General features: G+C 38.0%; 1 protein-coding gene and 1 pseudogene across 1 annotated transcript in view; one reads left to right on the top strand and one right to left on the bottom strand.

Moving 5' to 3' along the window:
* LOC141413620 (non-histone chromosomal protein HMG-17 pseudogene) overlaps positions 1 to 9,323 on the bottom strand; it is a 38,415-nt pseudogene extending 29,092 nt beyond the window's left edge.
* Spop (speckle type BTB/POZ protein) overlaps positions 1 to 16,671 on the top strand; it is an 84,663-nt gene that overhangs the window by 34,824 nt on the left and 33,168 nt on the right. The window contains exon 2 of the mRNA XM_020171367.2: positions 12,205 to 12,256. The gene's annotated coding sequence lies outside the window, so the exon portion shown is untranslated. The remainder of the gene's footprint in view (positions 1 to 12,204; positions 12,257 to 16,671) is intronic.

The raw sequence follows: 16,671 nt of genomic DNA, 5'->3' as shown, positions 1-16,671 counted from the left end.
TTACTTTTGCAAAGTTGGTGGGCTTTCTAGCGGCCGCTCGGAGACCGGCCATAAGAGTCTGGCGGTAGATTCAGAGACGCTCCCTACCTTCTGTGGTCCCGAAATCCCAATCAGGACGGCGTAGGGGGAAGGCCTCGTCTATGGCCGGTTGGAGAGTTGTGGGTCTCCCATTATCCCCCAAGACGTTTTTTCTTGCTTCGTTGAGGATGCGCTCTCGTTCCTCCGTCGTAAAAAGAGTATTGAGCAGCTGATGACAGTCATCCCAAGTGGGATGGTGTGTATGCATGATGGACTCCAAGAGATCTATGAGACACTTGGGGTCTTCCGAAAAGGGCAGGTTCTGCGTCCTCCAGTTATATAGATCACTGGAGGAGAATGGCCAGTACTGAAACTGTTGCCCCCCTCCCGGTCCCCCTTGGCCTACCATCCGGACTGGAAGTGTAGGGACAGTTTCCTCCCCATGTGTTGATGAGGAGGGCCCGTCTTCCCCCTCCCTTTCCCGAACCCCTCGGGGGCGAAGTCTTCGACCCATTCCTCCTCCTGCTGCCAGTCCTGTTGAGGAGGATGAGGAAATTTCCTCCTCCGGGGCACTAGCTTGGCCAGGGGGAGTCACATATGGAGGCGGCCGATCTTCCTCTGCCCCTGCGAGGGATGGGTAAAGGGGGGAACTCTCTGGTAAGACCGGAGATGGTAAGGGAGGTGCCCTATTCTGAGGACCGGTCAGGGTGGGAAGAGAAAGTTTCTCCTCCTCCTTTATGACCAAGGCGGGCGTGACTGGGGTTTTAGCCCCGGGAGCTGAACTGGAGGGGTGAGTCAGAAAAGCTGTTAACCAAGGGGGGGTGGTTCCTCGCCAGATCCTCCCAAACCATAATGTAAGGGACTTGGTCTGGATGGCCTCGATTGCCTGGCCGAAAAATGACTGCTTTAACCTTAGTGATCATGTCTAGGGAGAGGGAACCTTGAATGGGCCACCCGACTCCGAAGGTGGGCCACTCTGCAGAACAAAAGGTGTTGAACTTACCTTTCTTGATGACCAGACCCGCATTTAAGGCCCTTTCTTTAACTTCTGAAAAGTGAGAAAGGATCAAAGACTTTGGGGTTGTTTGTCCCTGTCCCATTGTGGAAGGAGAATCAAACACCAAGAGAGATAGAACAAAAAGGGTAAAGGCAACAATAATTCCACACACACACAACACTCTCCAGCACTCGCTTGGACCGGTCCTTCTCTCACACTGGTGCGCACCCCATTCAACCTCCTCACCGTCCGACTTGGATATCAGGCCGAAAGGCGTCCACTTGACGGGTGGTTGGTCGACTAGCTCAATTAGTTCTTCACCTGGCGCCAGGATTCCTAAAATGCTCGAGCCCAAATGAGAGGAGAACCTCTCCCGGCAGGACCCTGCGGTCCTCCTAATGAAATTCTCAGAATAGAACTCCCTGGGGATTGGCTGAATCCCCGCCGTGGCCCAAATGGAACACTCAAGTTCCTCCAAATGAGGGTCTTGGATCCCCTCCCAACGCCTAGGACTTGGGATCGCCTCTGCTTTCTCACAGGCAAGTTCTGTCTCTCGAGAAAATGGAATCTCGGTGGGACCTCCAAATGTTAGGAACGGGAATCCTATTCCCCCGACAGACAGAGAGCCAGGCGTGAATGCAATCAACAAAGCAGAGTTTATTGGGCTGGCTAGCCAGGGTCGAGCTCCCACACGGACACGCAGGACTGGTTAGGAAAACACGACCCTGAGCCTCTTTAGGGGAAATCTTATATAGACCACTACCTGCCGTTACAGCAAAAGCCTGCGCAGCACTTAACCAATGATTTTGTAACACAGAGTAAAAGGTCAGCAGTTGCGCGCGTATTTTCGTTATCAACATTGAGCAAGCAGGCAGAGCACATCTTGCACGTACATCCCGTCACCTTTCGCAACCTTCTCACATTCCTCACATTCTATATCCCCCGAGCCGAGCCCTGCTGCCCTGCTTATCTTATCTACACGGGACATCTGGTACCGGTTTCTCCAACAGGGGGGTGGGGTCCGTTGAGACATCTCATTCCTTCTTATCCCTTTCAGGCAGTCCATTTGGACTCTTTATAATGGGTAATTGTAGTACCTCGCCACTGTTTTTCTTGCATTATTTCAGTGTATTGATTATTATTGAACCCAGTGCTCAGTCTGATTGTGTTTCACCAATCATTTTACTCACTTTGAAATTCTTGAGCCAAATCATATTTCCTTTGTCCAATATAACTGTGGGAAGATACTGTAATAACCTTAATTCTGGTCTTAGCTCTGATACAAACCTTCTGTATGTAATATGTCACATTTGGCAAATCATTAAGCTGCTTTGGGGTCAGTTTCTTGATCTGTAAAGCAAAACCACCTGACTAGACATATCTCTAGAGTTATTTCATTAATTCCTTTATTCCTCAAACATTTATGAAGCACCTTCTATGTGCTGAACTCAATACAGGATGTTGTAGGTCTCTCAGCGAGTAGTTGGGCTGATTGCAAAGAACTTCTTTACAAATCAATTTAGTCTCTTACTCTTTGAAAAAATAAGTAGTATTAGCAAATTTTCTCTATTTTTACTCTTACTTTTTAAGGCATTTGTTAAAATGGTTGGTATTGTTTAGATCTTCATCTCAGATACTCATACCTCTACCTTTGTTTTTTTTTCGAATTGTAAGCCAATTTTCTATCCTGAAAAACAAATCCCAGCTCTTCGGTCCCTTTATGATGAGTTGGTTTTTTTTGTTTAAAGAAAATAAGCTATATTCTTCTTATAGAGTAAGACTAGTGGTCAGGCAAGCTAGTGATTCCTTCCTTCTCCCCCACACCTTTTTTCTTACCAAACCCTGGGCCTTCAATATGAGAGGCAAGTGCTCTACCACTGAACGACACCCCCACCCCTAAATTAGTAATTTATTTAGAACAAATAAAAAATAAAGACGAAGTCTAGAGATATGACAACGACAATTTTTAAAAAGAGAGGCCCAAACTGGGCGCTAATGGCTCATGTCTGTAATACCAGCTTCTCGAGAGATAGGGATCAGGTAGATGACCATTTGAGGTCAGTCCTCGCAAAATAGTTCATGACACCCTATCTTGAAAATACCCAACATAAAAAAGAAAAAGGGCTGGTGGAGTAGCTTAAGTGGTAGAGTGTCTGCATGGCAAATTTGAGGCCCTGAGTTCAAACACCAGTACTGCCAAAAATAAAAGAAGAGACCTAAACAATGTCATAGGAAAATTTTCTGATATTAAGTATGGCTTTGAGTGTAGTCCCAGCTACTTGGGAGTCTGAGGTGAGAAAATCACTTGAGCTTAGGAATTTTGAGAACGGCCTGGACTACAGAGCAAGACCCTGTAAGTAAGTAAATAATTAAGTAAAGCCTTTGCTTAAAAATTTTAAACCCAAAGTAAGAAAAAAAATTTAATAGAGATCCTATTGGATACTAAAAGACCAGGCAGCTGCTTCTAACTTGAACAGTAGAGCCCCATTGTTCAGGTCTCAGTTCAGCTCTGCAGGAACAGAATGTAATTACAATAACTGTAACCAAAAGATGATCAGGCCATGACAATGTAGTGGATTAATTCACATGAAAAAAATTCATTGAAGGGGTACTGGTAGGGATGCAACTTTTGATTGTGGTCAAAGAACACCCCTTTGTAAAGAGTTGACTTGAACTGAGGCCTAACAGCTAGCAATTTGAAGGTCTATGGAGAAGCGTCTTCCAAGATGAGGGGATGAGAGCCCAAAAGCCCTGTGAGGAAAACAAACTTGGCTTGTTCATAGAAAGAAGGCCAGTGTGTTAGAGTCAAGTGAGTGATGAATTTAGTATGATGGTCCTATGTATAGGACCCTGTAGGGTCAGATAAACAGGTTGAATTTTAAATGAAGTTAAGTGGAGGAGTGGCATGATCTGCTTAACATTTTAAAAGTTTACCATAGCTCTTAGGTGGAGAATCGGTTGGGCTACAAAGGAAGCTGGGAGATCACTTAACCAGTTAAAACGCTGCTGTTGAGGTGAGAGAGAACTGTGGCTGGATGGAAATTTGTAATGAGAAGCAGGACAGCTTAGAACCTCCTGATAGATAGGATATGAAAGGCTAGGATTGAAGATTGTGCCACTTAATATTTGAACAAATTGTGTTTTTTTAATTCTGTATGCTTGTGGCAAAGGAGAGATTGAGGTCTCTGGGAGGAAAGATAGTGGTTGTCAGGAATGACAACTCAGACTAGAAAATTACCCTGGTATGTTACTCTACATTTGCCTACAGTTACAACAGTAGACATTTTATTTTACATAGAATTAATGATGATGAGATGGCTATGCGTGGAAAGTCATTCTGAAAGAGTCGGGACATAAGAGTTTGTTCCCAGGGTCTAGTCTAGGAAGCAGGTATGAACCCATCAATGATTTGCTGAGGTCTCCATTAATAATGATGCTCAGAATTCATAAGCACCAAATACACAGTTGCAACTTGAAAATAAAATTAGAATTAGAAGGTAGGATGTATGTCTGTATGTCTTCTCTGAGATATTTTTCCAAATCCTATATGTTGAATATAAAACTATAATCTTATCTATAAGAATCAGGAAGGCAAAGAGTTAAAAGTGTTGGATTAGTAGTTAAAAGACTTACAGTCTAACTCAAGCTTCTTTAAAAGCATGTGACCAAGACAAACAGGAAGCTCTGAGCTTCTGCTTCCTTATTTGTAAAGTACTTGCTCTGTGTGCCTCACAGAGCTGTTAAAAATCCCAAATAAGATCATGAAGGTCAGAGTACTGTGAAAACGTGAAACATTGAATATAGTATTGCTCCCCCCACCTCCTTGGGGTACCTGGGTTTGGTATTTGAACTCAGGGCTGTGCTTGCTAGGCAAGCACTCTACCACTTGAACCATGCCTCCAATGCTCAGTACTGCTTTGAGGGAATTTTAAGGCCTCCTCGGAAGGCCTTGGAGAAGACTGGAGCATGGGTGTGAGAGGAGTGCACAGGTTGTAACTTTGCTGAATTTTAAGTAGGTTGTAGATTCCACTAGATTATACTATTGAACTGTATATATCTATTTTAAATGGCCTTATAATTCTTAAAGTGATTTTTATGAAACAGATGACCCTAGATAAATTTAAGTGCTATAATAAAATGTAAAAGTAAGTTTGATTCTACCCCTGTATTTGATAATTAGAACTTTATCTAACCATAATGCTAAAATATGGTTCATACTTTTTTACTTTTGAAGTTTTTCCCCCTCTATTTTTCCTTTGGGCCATGGAGTGTGATTTTATTTGGTTTGTTTGGGAGTGTCTTTTCCTTTAAGAAATGAAAAGTATAAATATGCCAGAAGTTTGCTGACAGTTGAAAACAACTGATGATTAGCAAGAAAATGGAAAGAATAGAAACAACAACAAAAAGGCCATTTTGAAGATGGAAAAAGTACAGGAAGAGGGAGAAAAAGCATATTTAAAAGAGGAGAAAGACTTATTTCAGGGAAGGAAAAAAAATGTCTCAAGTGTTCTTTATTTTATTTTATTTGTTTTGAGACAAGTTCTCATTGTATAGCCTAGGGTGGCCTCAGACTCACAATCTACTTTAATCCCAAATGCTGGGATTACAGTTGTATACCACCATGCCTGGCTCTCAAGTGTTCATTTTTAAATCTATACTTAAGTTTTCAGATACTTAAATTTGAGGTGATTAAAGGAGGAAGGATTGGTCCTTAGAGGGGAATGAATAAAATTGAAGAGACTGAGGACCAGTTTCTTCAGGAGGTTAGACTGATGGAGAGGAATGAGGAGGTGTTCCACAGCAACTGACTGCTTATGAATTACTGTCTCTGAAGATACATTGGGTTGCTGTGAGCACTTGCCCTTCTTTGTAAAGTGTATGAAGTCAGTCTCTTTAATCCCTTTGCTTGAGTAACCCTGCTGCTAAGAAATTCCCATCAACCACAGGAAAAATATTTTACCAGCATAAGATTTTCATTAATGAGAAGATCTGGTTGAAATTTATTCACTTTGTTGTTGTTATTTGATTCAGACATTATTATCCTTTTAAAATACTGCTCTGATTTTCTTTTAGCTTTTCTGATTTGCTCTTTTCCCTGAATTCATTGATTTGGGTTGTTCTTAAAACCCAAACAAAAAGAGATTGTGGTAAATTTCATGCCAGTTGAAGTTCCCTTTTCACTTTCTCAGTTCTATTTCTCATCCTCTTTCTATGGAGACAAACCTATTGCCATAAATTTAGTGTGTATCCTTTCAGTTCAGTGTAAGATGTATATATGTGCATATGAAAAGTCTTGGGGCTGGCAGAGTGGCTTAAGTGGTAGAGCTCCTGCCTAACAAGTATGAGGACCTGAGTTTAAACCCCTGTACCAGCAAAAGGAAAGAAAACAAAAAAAGTCTTGCTTTATCTGTTTATTCTTTACATGATAAATTTTAAATATGTGTGGAGTATGTATGTATGTATATACAATTGTATATGTATAAATTCTATAGCAGTCTTTTTCATGTTTTCTAAAATCTATCAATGTTATTAGTACATAATAGACTAGGGTCTCTTATTTTAACGATTTTTTTTTCCTTCAGTGCTTTGATTTTTGTCTTAATATTCCATTTGAATTTTCCTACTTATTCCAGTAGTTTAGTATTTACAGTCATTATTTGAGGGAGGGAGAGGGATGAGGAAACCCTTCCATAGTTTGGAATGCTAGTTCTCTTTTACTAGGGTGAAAGCCTCTAAAATTTTCTTTCCTTATGAATTCTCTTTAGACTCTGATAAATGTAGTAACTTTACATTTTAATATATTATATGTATAGTGTCTCATATCCAATAGTTTTTCATGAACTTCAATAACTACTCATCTCCTAAATTTCTAGTGTTTTTTAACTCCTAGAATACTTTAGCCCATTAAATGTGGAACTAAGTAGTGATCTCTGATCCAGTAAATATAATTCTTGTGTTACCTTAGAAATTCAGCATGATTACCATTGTTTAACAGTTTCTTGGAGCAGTCGTAGCCAATAGAATCATTTTAAAAGTATGCTTTTACATTTATGTTAGAATTTTGAATTATTACATACAAATTTTGTCCAAGGACTATATGTTGTAATGATAAATGGTGTTCATTTATAAATTTTTCTCCAGAGTCTTTAACTTAGTGTATTTTATTCAGTATTATGAGGTTGATTATATTTTTAATTCGTAGCTTCTGTTTTTCCCCTTTTAAACCTGGATCCTATTGGAAGTTTCCAGCACTTGGAATCCTGAAGTGTTACAAATGAAAACTGTTACTCTTCTCTAATAACACACTGCCTGCTGCAAGTGTTTGAGTAGGACTTCCTTTCTTAACAACTAGTTTGGGCAGCCACCTGTCTCATGAATATATGAACTATCTTTAAGAATTTGAGAATTTATGTGCTGAGTATTCTTTTTTTTTAACAACCAGTAAGACCTTAAAATGGAAACCAGACTGATATATATAACTAGAATCTCAGATGCTTGTGTATTTTATCTCGGATTTGTTCTCATTTTAGGATATGGTTTGAGTCATAAGAATTGCTTATTCTGATTTTAACAGCTAGGCATGGTGGTACACGCCTGTAATCCCAGCACTTGAGAGGCTGAGGCAGGAAGATCATGACTCTGTCTCAAAAATTAAAAAAAAAAAAAAGTATAAGCGCTACCCCTGTGCTCAGGGGTAGATAGTTTTTCTTAATGAATTACCTTCCTTAGGCCAGCATAATCACTGAATTTGAATGGAGTTAGTAACATGCTCTTTGCCATATCAGCCCTACATTTTATGCTGCAAAGAAAATGTTCCTATCCCAAGTCTTTCTTTAGAAGAATATTGTTGTTATTGGAACACTAACACTGTGGAGTTTTGTTTTCCCTTCTACTCTGGAAATTGCTATAAATTTGTTTAGTTCTTGGGTCAAAAATAATTTTTCTGTAGTCACCCTCTTGGGATAGTTCATCTGAATACGTAATTGAAGCCTTTATTGTTTCTGTGAAAATCAAAATATAATGTAAAAAGTTTATTCTTGAAATTGTTTTTTGTTTGCATAACTTTTTAAAAAACCTATTTTCTTCCTATAAAAGTAAAACATCTTCATTTTTAAAAACTTAAAAATGACAAAAAGTATAAAGGGAGAATACAATCTTAATGTTGCATCTCATCAGGTAGTTTCCATAAGAGTGCTGCCAGTTAAAACCATAGCAACAGTTTTTGTCTCTTTTCGCCCTCAAGAGCATTGTTATTAAAAATAGGTATTGCACATTTGTTAGAGGAAAAATAATTATATTTTGTATCAACTTTTTGAAAGTCTTAACCATGACTCATTAATATTAAGAAGAGCAAACCCCAGTCCCATTAAAAAAAAAAAAGCATAAACCTGAAACTTGTTAGTAAAATAAACTTTGCTAATTTGACTTACAAGGAGGCAAAATATTATTTTTGGGGGGAGTTAGGTCCTTGCTCTATAGCCCAGGCACCCTGAACTTGCAACCCTGCTGTTTCAGCCTCCCAAGTGCTGGGATTACAGCACCACCTTGCCCAGCAAGCATTTTGTTGTTGTTGTTGTTAAATGTATAGAATTATTGTCTAATAGTTCCAGGATGGAAATCCAAAAGAAGAGGTTAACTAGATCATTTATTAAATTGATATTTGTTTCTGGCTTTCCATGTTTCAGATACTGTCTGGGTGTAGCAACAAAATACACAAATCTGCCTTTGTGGAACTTATTTTTCAGTTAGAGGAGACAATAAAAACATACAGCATGATAGAAGACATTATCTAGTACAGAAAAACTAATGAGGCAGGGATGGGATTTAGGCTGTAGTAGGGGAGAGTATTCTTTCAGGGCCTATACCTCGAGCCACTCCACCAGCCTTTTTTTGTGATGGGTTTTTTTCGAGACAGGGTCTTATGAACTATTTCCCCAGGCTGGCTTTGAACCTCCATCCTCCTGATCTCTGCCTCCTGAGTAGCTAGGATTACAGGCGTGAGCCACCAGCGCCCAGCAGAGAGTATTACATTTTTGAGAGTTATCAGGAAAAGCTTTACAGAGATGGTGACAATTAAGGAAAGACTCAGCAATGGTGAGGGAGTGTGCCCTGAGAATCTCTCGGGACTGGAGAGCGTTGTTCAGACAGAAAATGGCAACTGCAGAGCCCTGAGTGAGATAGGAATGGGCCTACTGCCTGAGGAATCACGACAAATAGCAGTATAGCTGGAACATAGGGAGCTCAGGAGATGTGTAGTTGGAGATGAGGTGGGAGAGGTAATAGAGTTGTGCAGGGCCTTTTTAGCCATTGTACGAACTATGGCTTTTACTTACAGTGGGGAGGAATTGGAGATTATCAAAGGCCACAGTTAAACCCAGAAAACCAAAAAATTACTTGTTTCCTGGCTTTGCTTTTTCAGGAGCTTTTGTTTCTTACAGAATTTGAGTATTGACTAATGGCCATAGATTTAAGCGTGTCAATAGAGAAAAGTTTCCTCGAAATACAGGTGTTGGGTATTGCAATTAAATTCAAACGTGGGATGTATGATAGGACATCTGACGGTGTATTAATTTCTAGGAGGCTCTGCATTATTACTGAGTTCTCATCCTGAATTAGCTTTGAAAAAAATCAAAGTTGTATTCTGTGTAGGACTTTGTATTTACCATTAGATATTGGAGGCTAAATAGATAACTGTTCTATTAGGTTATTTTAATAATGTGTGTCTGAACATTTTTATTATAAAATATGACACAGAAAAATACACAAAGCATAACTGTATAGTTTAAGGATTAATTATAAAAGCAAACACCTATATAACCATATGTTAGGCTCCCAGAAATGTATCATTGCCAGCACCAGATGAATCTTTCTGTATGTCCTGTCTAGATAAATCCTATACCACTGCTTAGAGGTAACCTCTGTTCTGACATTGTGATGATTATTGACTTATCTTTTTTATTTTACCACTTAGGTTTAATTCCAAACCAATATAGTTTAGTTTTGCCTGTTTTTGAACTTTGTATAACTGGAATAATAGAGCAATATGATATTTAGTGTCTTTGATAACTCAACGAGATACTTGTGATTTTTATCTATGTTATATAGAGCTACAGTTCAGTTTCATTGCCATCTAACATCCTATTATATGAATATACATAATTTTTGTATGCATTCTATGTTGTTGGACACTTGGGTTGTTTCTAGGTGTTAAGTGTTATTAAAGAAGCTGCAGCAAATGTTCTGTTTACATGTGATGTTTAGGCATGTACAGGAGTTTCTCTTGGCCACATATTTGAGAGTGGAATCTTTAAATCTTCACTATTATTAATAAACTGTTTTGGACCCAGCACAAAAAAATGATAAATATTGGAGGTGATAGATATGCCAGTTACCCTGGTATGATCTTTGCATATCGTATACATACTAAATATCATACTCTGCCCCTTAATTGTTTTATGTCCATTTAAAAGTTCTTAAAATTTAAATAATAGTTTGCAGAGTAGTGGCACCAATTTGTCCTACCACCTGTGAGAGTGTCCCTATTCTTCATAGCCCTTACCAATATTGTCAGGCTCTTAAATTTTGCCAGAAAACTTAATAAGCCTGAAAATGTTAATTCTGGCAAATTAACTGAGAAAATCTTAAGTTAAGAAGACGCTACATGGGAAAAGACTAAAGGTATTGCTTTCTGTTTTAAATATCACAAATACTCAAGAGCATTTTTTTTTTGTTGAGTTGGTCATCTTCTGTCTAGGAATAATTGTAAAGTCTTAAGGCATTTGTATTTCCATGCTCAGAGGGTCAGGAACTTTCTCTCTATCTTTTTTTTTTTTTTTTTTTTTGGCGACACTGGGGTTTGAACTCAAGGTCTCACTCACACTTGCTAGGCAGGCACTCTTACCTCTTGAGCCACTCTACCAGCCCAGGAACATTGTCTTTTTCACTACTTTGTCTCAAAAACTGTCTTACAAATTGGTGCTCAGCAAATATTTGTTGAGTGAATTTGACCTGATTGCTGCTACTCTTAACTGAACTACATGGGATTTTTGTAGGCATTATTTTATGGTATCTGATCAGGGCTGCCCCCTTTTATCATGAGGAATTTAGCACAATTTTTGGTGATGGCTCATTCCATTGCAGATAGTCAGCACACTTGGTTTACCAAAGTTTGTTGTAGTCAGATAAATTTGTATCAATGTACTAAAGTTGATGTTTACATTTTCAAGAGATTTACTTACCAATAATTTGTGCAATGCTTCATTTTCCCATAAAAAGGAAGAAGGTGCCAGAAATTTCTGCCCAGCATAGGCTCTTAGAAGCTTTGAGACCACTATCATCCTTGTTTTTCTTTTGAGTCACTTTGTAGGATATGGTACAGCTTAACTAAGGTATCTCACCAGTCTTCAATAGAAACTTCTGTATCTCCCTTGTGTAATCAGTATTAATCCAGTCTTTTGTGGGCTGTCCCACCCGTCTTAATTGTGGCAGCTATTTCTTAAAATCATAGGATACATGGCTTTGTTTAAGTGTGTGTTGCTTTGGTATAATTTAACCACACTGTGCTTTTTTTTTTTTTTTTTTTTGTGGTACTGGGCTTGAACTCAGGGTTTTCACCTTGAGCCACTCCACCAGCCCTGTTTTTTTGTGAAGGGTTTTTTTTTTTTGAGACAGGGTCTTGTGAACTATTTGCCTGGGCTGACTTCGAACCACGATCCTCATGATCTCTGCCTCCTGAGTAACTAGGATTACAGGCGTGAGCCACTGGCACCCAGCTACCACTGAATTTTTTTGAAAGGGTATTTTACATTACAACTTCATAGTAATTCTTTCAGCATTTTGTTAGAGAGCTGGCAAAAATGATCGTTCTTCTCTTGTAAATGCTGAGATAGGACAAGTGACTTATTTCATTTTTGCTGCACTAGTAGGCATGATCACTAGAATTAACTTGGATTTTCCTGACTTTCATTTCTAAGTATATCTTTTTGAAAGAGTACTTAAAAATAGAACATTGAGATAAAGATGAGATATAAGAATGATAATTTTGTCTAGTAAATCTTTGTTATCAGTTGTTTCTTTGCAGATGTGTCACCTGCATTTTGTAAGATTTTTCTCTTGTAAGAATAAGCAAGTAAAGACTTACGAGATTTAAAATCTGGTTAAGTCTGACTCATCATCTCTATTTCCAACAGAGAGTTCCTGCTAGACAAGACAAAGTAAGAGTTTTCCTACGCTCTCAACTTGGTGAGTTTTTAGTAATTGTATTTTAAACATTGTTTAATCATGACAGAAAAAGCAGAATGAGATACATAGAAATATTTACTACTAAAAAATGCAAATATGAGTGCAATGTACTATTTTATTTCAGTGCAAATGGTAGGTATCATATAAGGTAAGCACGTAACTTTTTTTCCCAATAATGCATATGACAGTGTTAAACATTTTTAATGAGCAGCTTCAATTTAAAAAAGAGGTTTTATTCTAAATATTCCTACCTGCCATAAGCTAGAAGTTTTTATTCAGATCTTTTCTAGTGATTACTTTATACTAGGATAAGGCTGTAAACTAATAATGGTGCACAGTTGTGTTGCATTTAATTTTTTTTTCCAAGACACAGTCTAACTGTGTAGCCCAGACTGGCCTGGAACTTAAACATACAGATTGGCCTCAAACTTGCAATCTTCCTGCCTCAGTCTTCCAGTTGCTGGGATTACAGGCATATGCTACCATGCCTGGCTGGATTTAAATATGTAATCAATGGTTGATAGTACAAGATATAGAGACCTTAGAGTAATATTATTTTTCTTCCAAGAAATCCTCAGAGAATTTGCACTTTATAAAAAGAGATACCTTGTGCCGGCGGAGTGGCTCAAGTGGTAGCTCGCCTATCTAGCAAGTATGAGGCCCTGAGTTCAAACCCCACTACTGCCAAAAGAGCGAGAGAGACACCTTAAAGCAATGTATAGGCTACATTTTACCGTATAAAAGGAGTTTGATTATGAGTAGATTGTCTTTGTGTATTGTACCTGAGAGCTCATCTTTTATTGGTAACTTAAAAGAAAAAAATTTTCCTACCAAACTGGCTACCATCTTAAAATTTTTAAAATTTGAGTTTTTGCCTCAAATGCTTATGTATGTTTTTACAGAGTCTTTTTGGGTAAAATAGGTGTTATTGTGTATTTTAATCTTTTAAATTCTGACAAAGTTCATCAGAAGCCAGGAAATCCTGTTTAGACATTCTGTGCAACTTTTCCCTTTTGCCTTCTTGTGTGATTTACTTTTTCCTTGAGTCGTGAATTTTGGAATGAACACTTAAAACAGAATTTTCTGCCTGTCCTTTGTTCCATTTTGCTTCCTTAGAACCTTAACATTGCATATATTTTGGTTATTTTTAATAACTTTAGAAGAAGAAGGAACGTGTTTTCTGCAGTTGATTTCTAGGTAAGACATTGGTCCATGTAGACAGTAGAAGATAGCTTCAGTTGAAAAATAAAGAAGATGAAAGGCATACCTATACCTTGGTCTTTTTTTCAGAGTTGGAGGGAGGTTCTAGATGTCTTTCATTTTAAAAATTGTGTCCAAGGAAAACCAGATTTTTTGGGTGTTTTTTGGTTCTGGTGTTTGAACTCAGGGCCTTCACCTTGAGCCACTCCACCAGCCCTATTTTTGTGAAGGGTTTTTCAGAGAGGAGCTCATGGAACTTTTCCCCTGGACTGCTTTGAACTATGATCCTCCTGATTTCTGCCTCCTGAGTAGCTAAGATTATAGGCGTGAGCTACCAGCACCCACTGGATAACTGAATTCTTTACTGCTAGATAATAGCGGTTAATACTGAACCTAATTGGTTGTCCTTGTATGCTAAATTCTCTGGAGCAGATGGGTCCTTTCAGTTTCCAGGTTAATAAGTTTACTGCACATTGTATAACCCAGGACTAATTCAGCATTTCTCCTTTAAAGTTCACTCTTTGGGCCCCTTCTATAGCCAATTTGTGTTAGCCAGGAATATTTTTTTGTTTTGTTTTGCTTTGTTTTATTATTCATATGTGCATACAAGGCTTGGGTAGCTAGGAATATTTTTAAGTGGTTTGACTAACATATAGATGGCCAATGAGAACCATCTTTCAGTTTGGCTTTTATAAGGCCAAAAAACCCTGTGGGGTTATACAACCTCTTTTATTTTGTGAAATGATTCTTCTGTTTTTGAATTCCTTGCAGACAGGACATGCTTAAATAGTAATAGAACCAGCCCTTTCATCTATTAGTTATTTAGACTTTTATATGGTTCTTCATAGTCATGCTTGACGGGAGAGAGTAAAGACTATAAACTCTCAAATCTCAAAACAGCTTTGAAAATATTAATATACAGTATAGAATCTTCTTTAGCCATATAGATTTTTTTTCCTCTCCTGTTCCTCCTTTTCCTCCTTTTTTTTTGATTCTTTTTCAGTTCTTGTTTAGAATAAGTAAATTCTGTCCACCTAGAGGATAAATCTTTGATATGTGGGGCATGTTAAAATCTTCATCTTTCCCAAGTTCACTTTTAGTGACCTAGAGAATTTCATCCAAACCATTCAGTGGGATCAACACATGGTTCTGATTTGTGAGAATGGAGTCCTAGCTGATTGTTTGATTTTACCTTTCTAACTTCATTTCTAAAGATGTTTTCTTTTGGCACCAAGACCCACTTTTGAGGGCTGGCAGCATGGTTCTAAGTGGCAGAGCACCTGCCAAGCAAGCACAGGGCCCTGAGTTCAAACCCCAATACCACTAAAAATAAAAAAATTTTAAAAATAAGGCTGATGAAGTGGCTCAAGTGGTAGAATGCCTGTGTAGCAAATGTGAGGCCCTGAGTTCAAACTCCAGCACCTCCCCCCAAAAAAATAATAAGCAAAACTGTTTAAAAAACAATCCACTTTGAAGTGTGATAGCCCCCTCATAATCAGGTTTGTTTTTTGATTTGAAGTTATGTTCCATTTATATATCTCCCAAGTGATGGATTTTGAAAAGTGATATGTGGAAAAGCTTATTCTGATGCACTCTGCTTTTTTTTTTTTTTTTTAAGTTTTTCTTCCCAGTAAGAACCCAGTAAGGGTTCTGTAATTAACAACAGCAGATAGATATCACCTGATGATACTAACGCAGACCTTGTGAAACCTGTTTTTGTTGCAGCTGTAGTTTATTCTAAAGGATCTTTCATCCAAGTGGAGACAGAAATGTTTTTCTCTTATGTTGTTATATGGATGGATTTTGCTCAGTAGTCATTTGTGCCTAAATTAAAAAGTAGGGGGGATAAAAATACAAACTCCAGAAGTCTTTCTAACAACTATGGAGTTTTAGAGTTGTTCTAACAACTATGGAGGAGTCAGTTGAGTGGCATCTGCTCTTTCCAGGACAAGGTTGTACATTTGGAGCAGATACACATTCATTCTTCCTGGACATGCTTTATTAAGATGTGATTTCCAGCATCATAAAGTTTACCTTTTCAAAGACGGGACATACTTTTAGGATAGAGAATTATACTAATGTCTTTATCAATAGCTCTTACATAGTGGATAGTTTTTAGGGGAAGGGAATAATTTCCTCACCCTTAAATTGGCAATAATTCTTTTTGGTTTTTGATTATTTTGCTAACTGGAAAGGTTGCATCTGAAGAGAATTATTCCATATTTTAACCTTGATCTGGTGCTAAGATCTCCTTAGGGACAAGGACAGTTTGTATTTATTTATAACCAGTAAGAAGGGCAGTTAAGACTATAAACTGACAGCACACAGTGAGGCTAGGGAGTCACTGGGAGCATTCTGCCATACCCTACTGTATTCAGTAGACTTGAAAGGCTTTCATGTATCTTCTTGCTTGTCTTTAGTTTGACTTTGTCTCAATGACAGGCTTACATCCAGCTTACAGCCAGGCACCGGTGGCTCAGGCCCATAATCCTAGCTATTCAGGAGACAGAGATCAGGAGGATTGTGGTTTATAGCTAGCGTAGGCAAATAGTTTTTCGAGTCCCTATCCTGAAAAAACCCCATCACAAAAAAGGGATGGTGGAGTGGCTCAAAGTGTAGGCCCTGAGTTCAAACCCCAGTATCTCCAAAACAACAACAACAACAAAAAAAAAAACCTAGCTTATAAAACATAGATTGGAAGGAGGAAGAATAGCTTTTTTAGGTTCAAAAGTATATCTAATCCTCACAATCATATCAGAATCATTTTCACACTTTTTATTATATTGTTGTATTGGGGTACTTTGTCAGAATCTTTGTCTAAGAAATATTTATAAACTGGGAAAGTCTTAAAGGTACTAACTTGCATACTTAATAATATCATACTTGTTCTGTATTTTCCTTGTATGCAGTAGTACAATAGTTACATGAACAATTCAACACTTTTTTTTTTTTTTGAGGAGGTAGGACTACAGGTATACACCACCATGCCTGGCATCAGCCTTTAATTAGAAGTATTTGGCCTGCCAGAAATATATTCTATATCTTAGCCTGGTCTAGAAAAAACTTAACTAAATACATAGACATATTTTTAAGACGTGTCTGTCTCTATGTGTTTACATATGTATATATTTTATTTTAAATTATCTTTTCTCCGTATGTCAGTTTTAAGGAACTCAAGTTCTATGTCAGATATGAAAATTAGAGGTCAAATATAA

Source organism: Castor canadensis, chromosome 11 (assembly GCF_047511655.1).
Source record: "Castor canadensis chromosome 11, mCasCan1.hap1v2, whole genome shotgun sequence".
NCBI classification, from domain to species: domain Eukaryota; kingdom Metazoa; phylum Chordata; class Mammalia; order Rodentia; family Castoridae; genus Castor; species Castor canadensis.
This window is presented reverse-complemented; position numbering and strand designations above follow the sequence as displayed.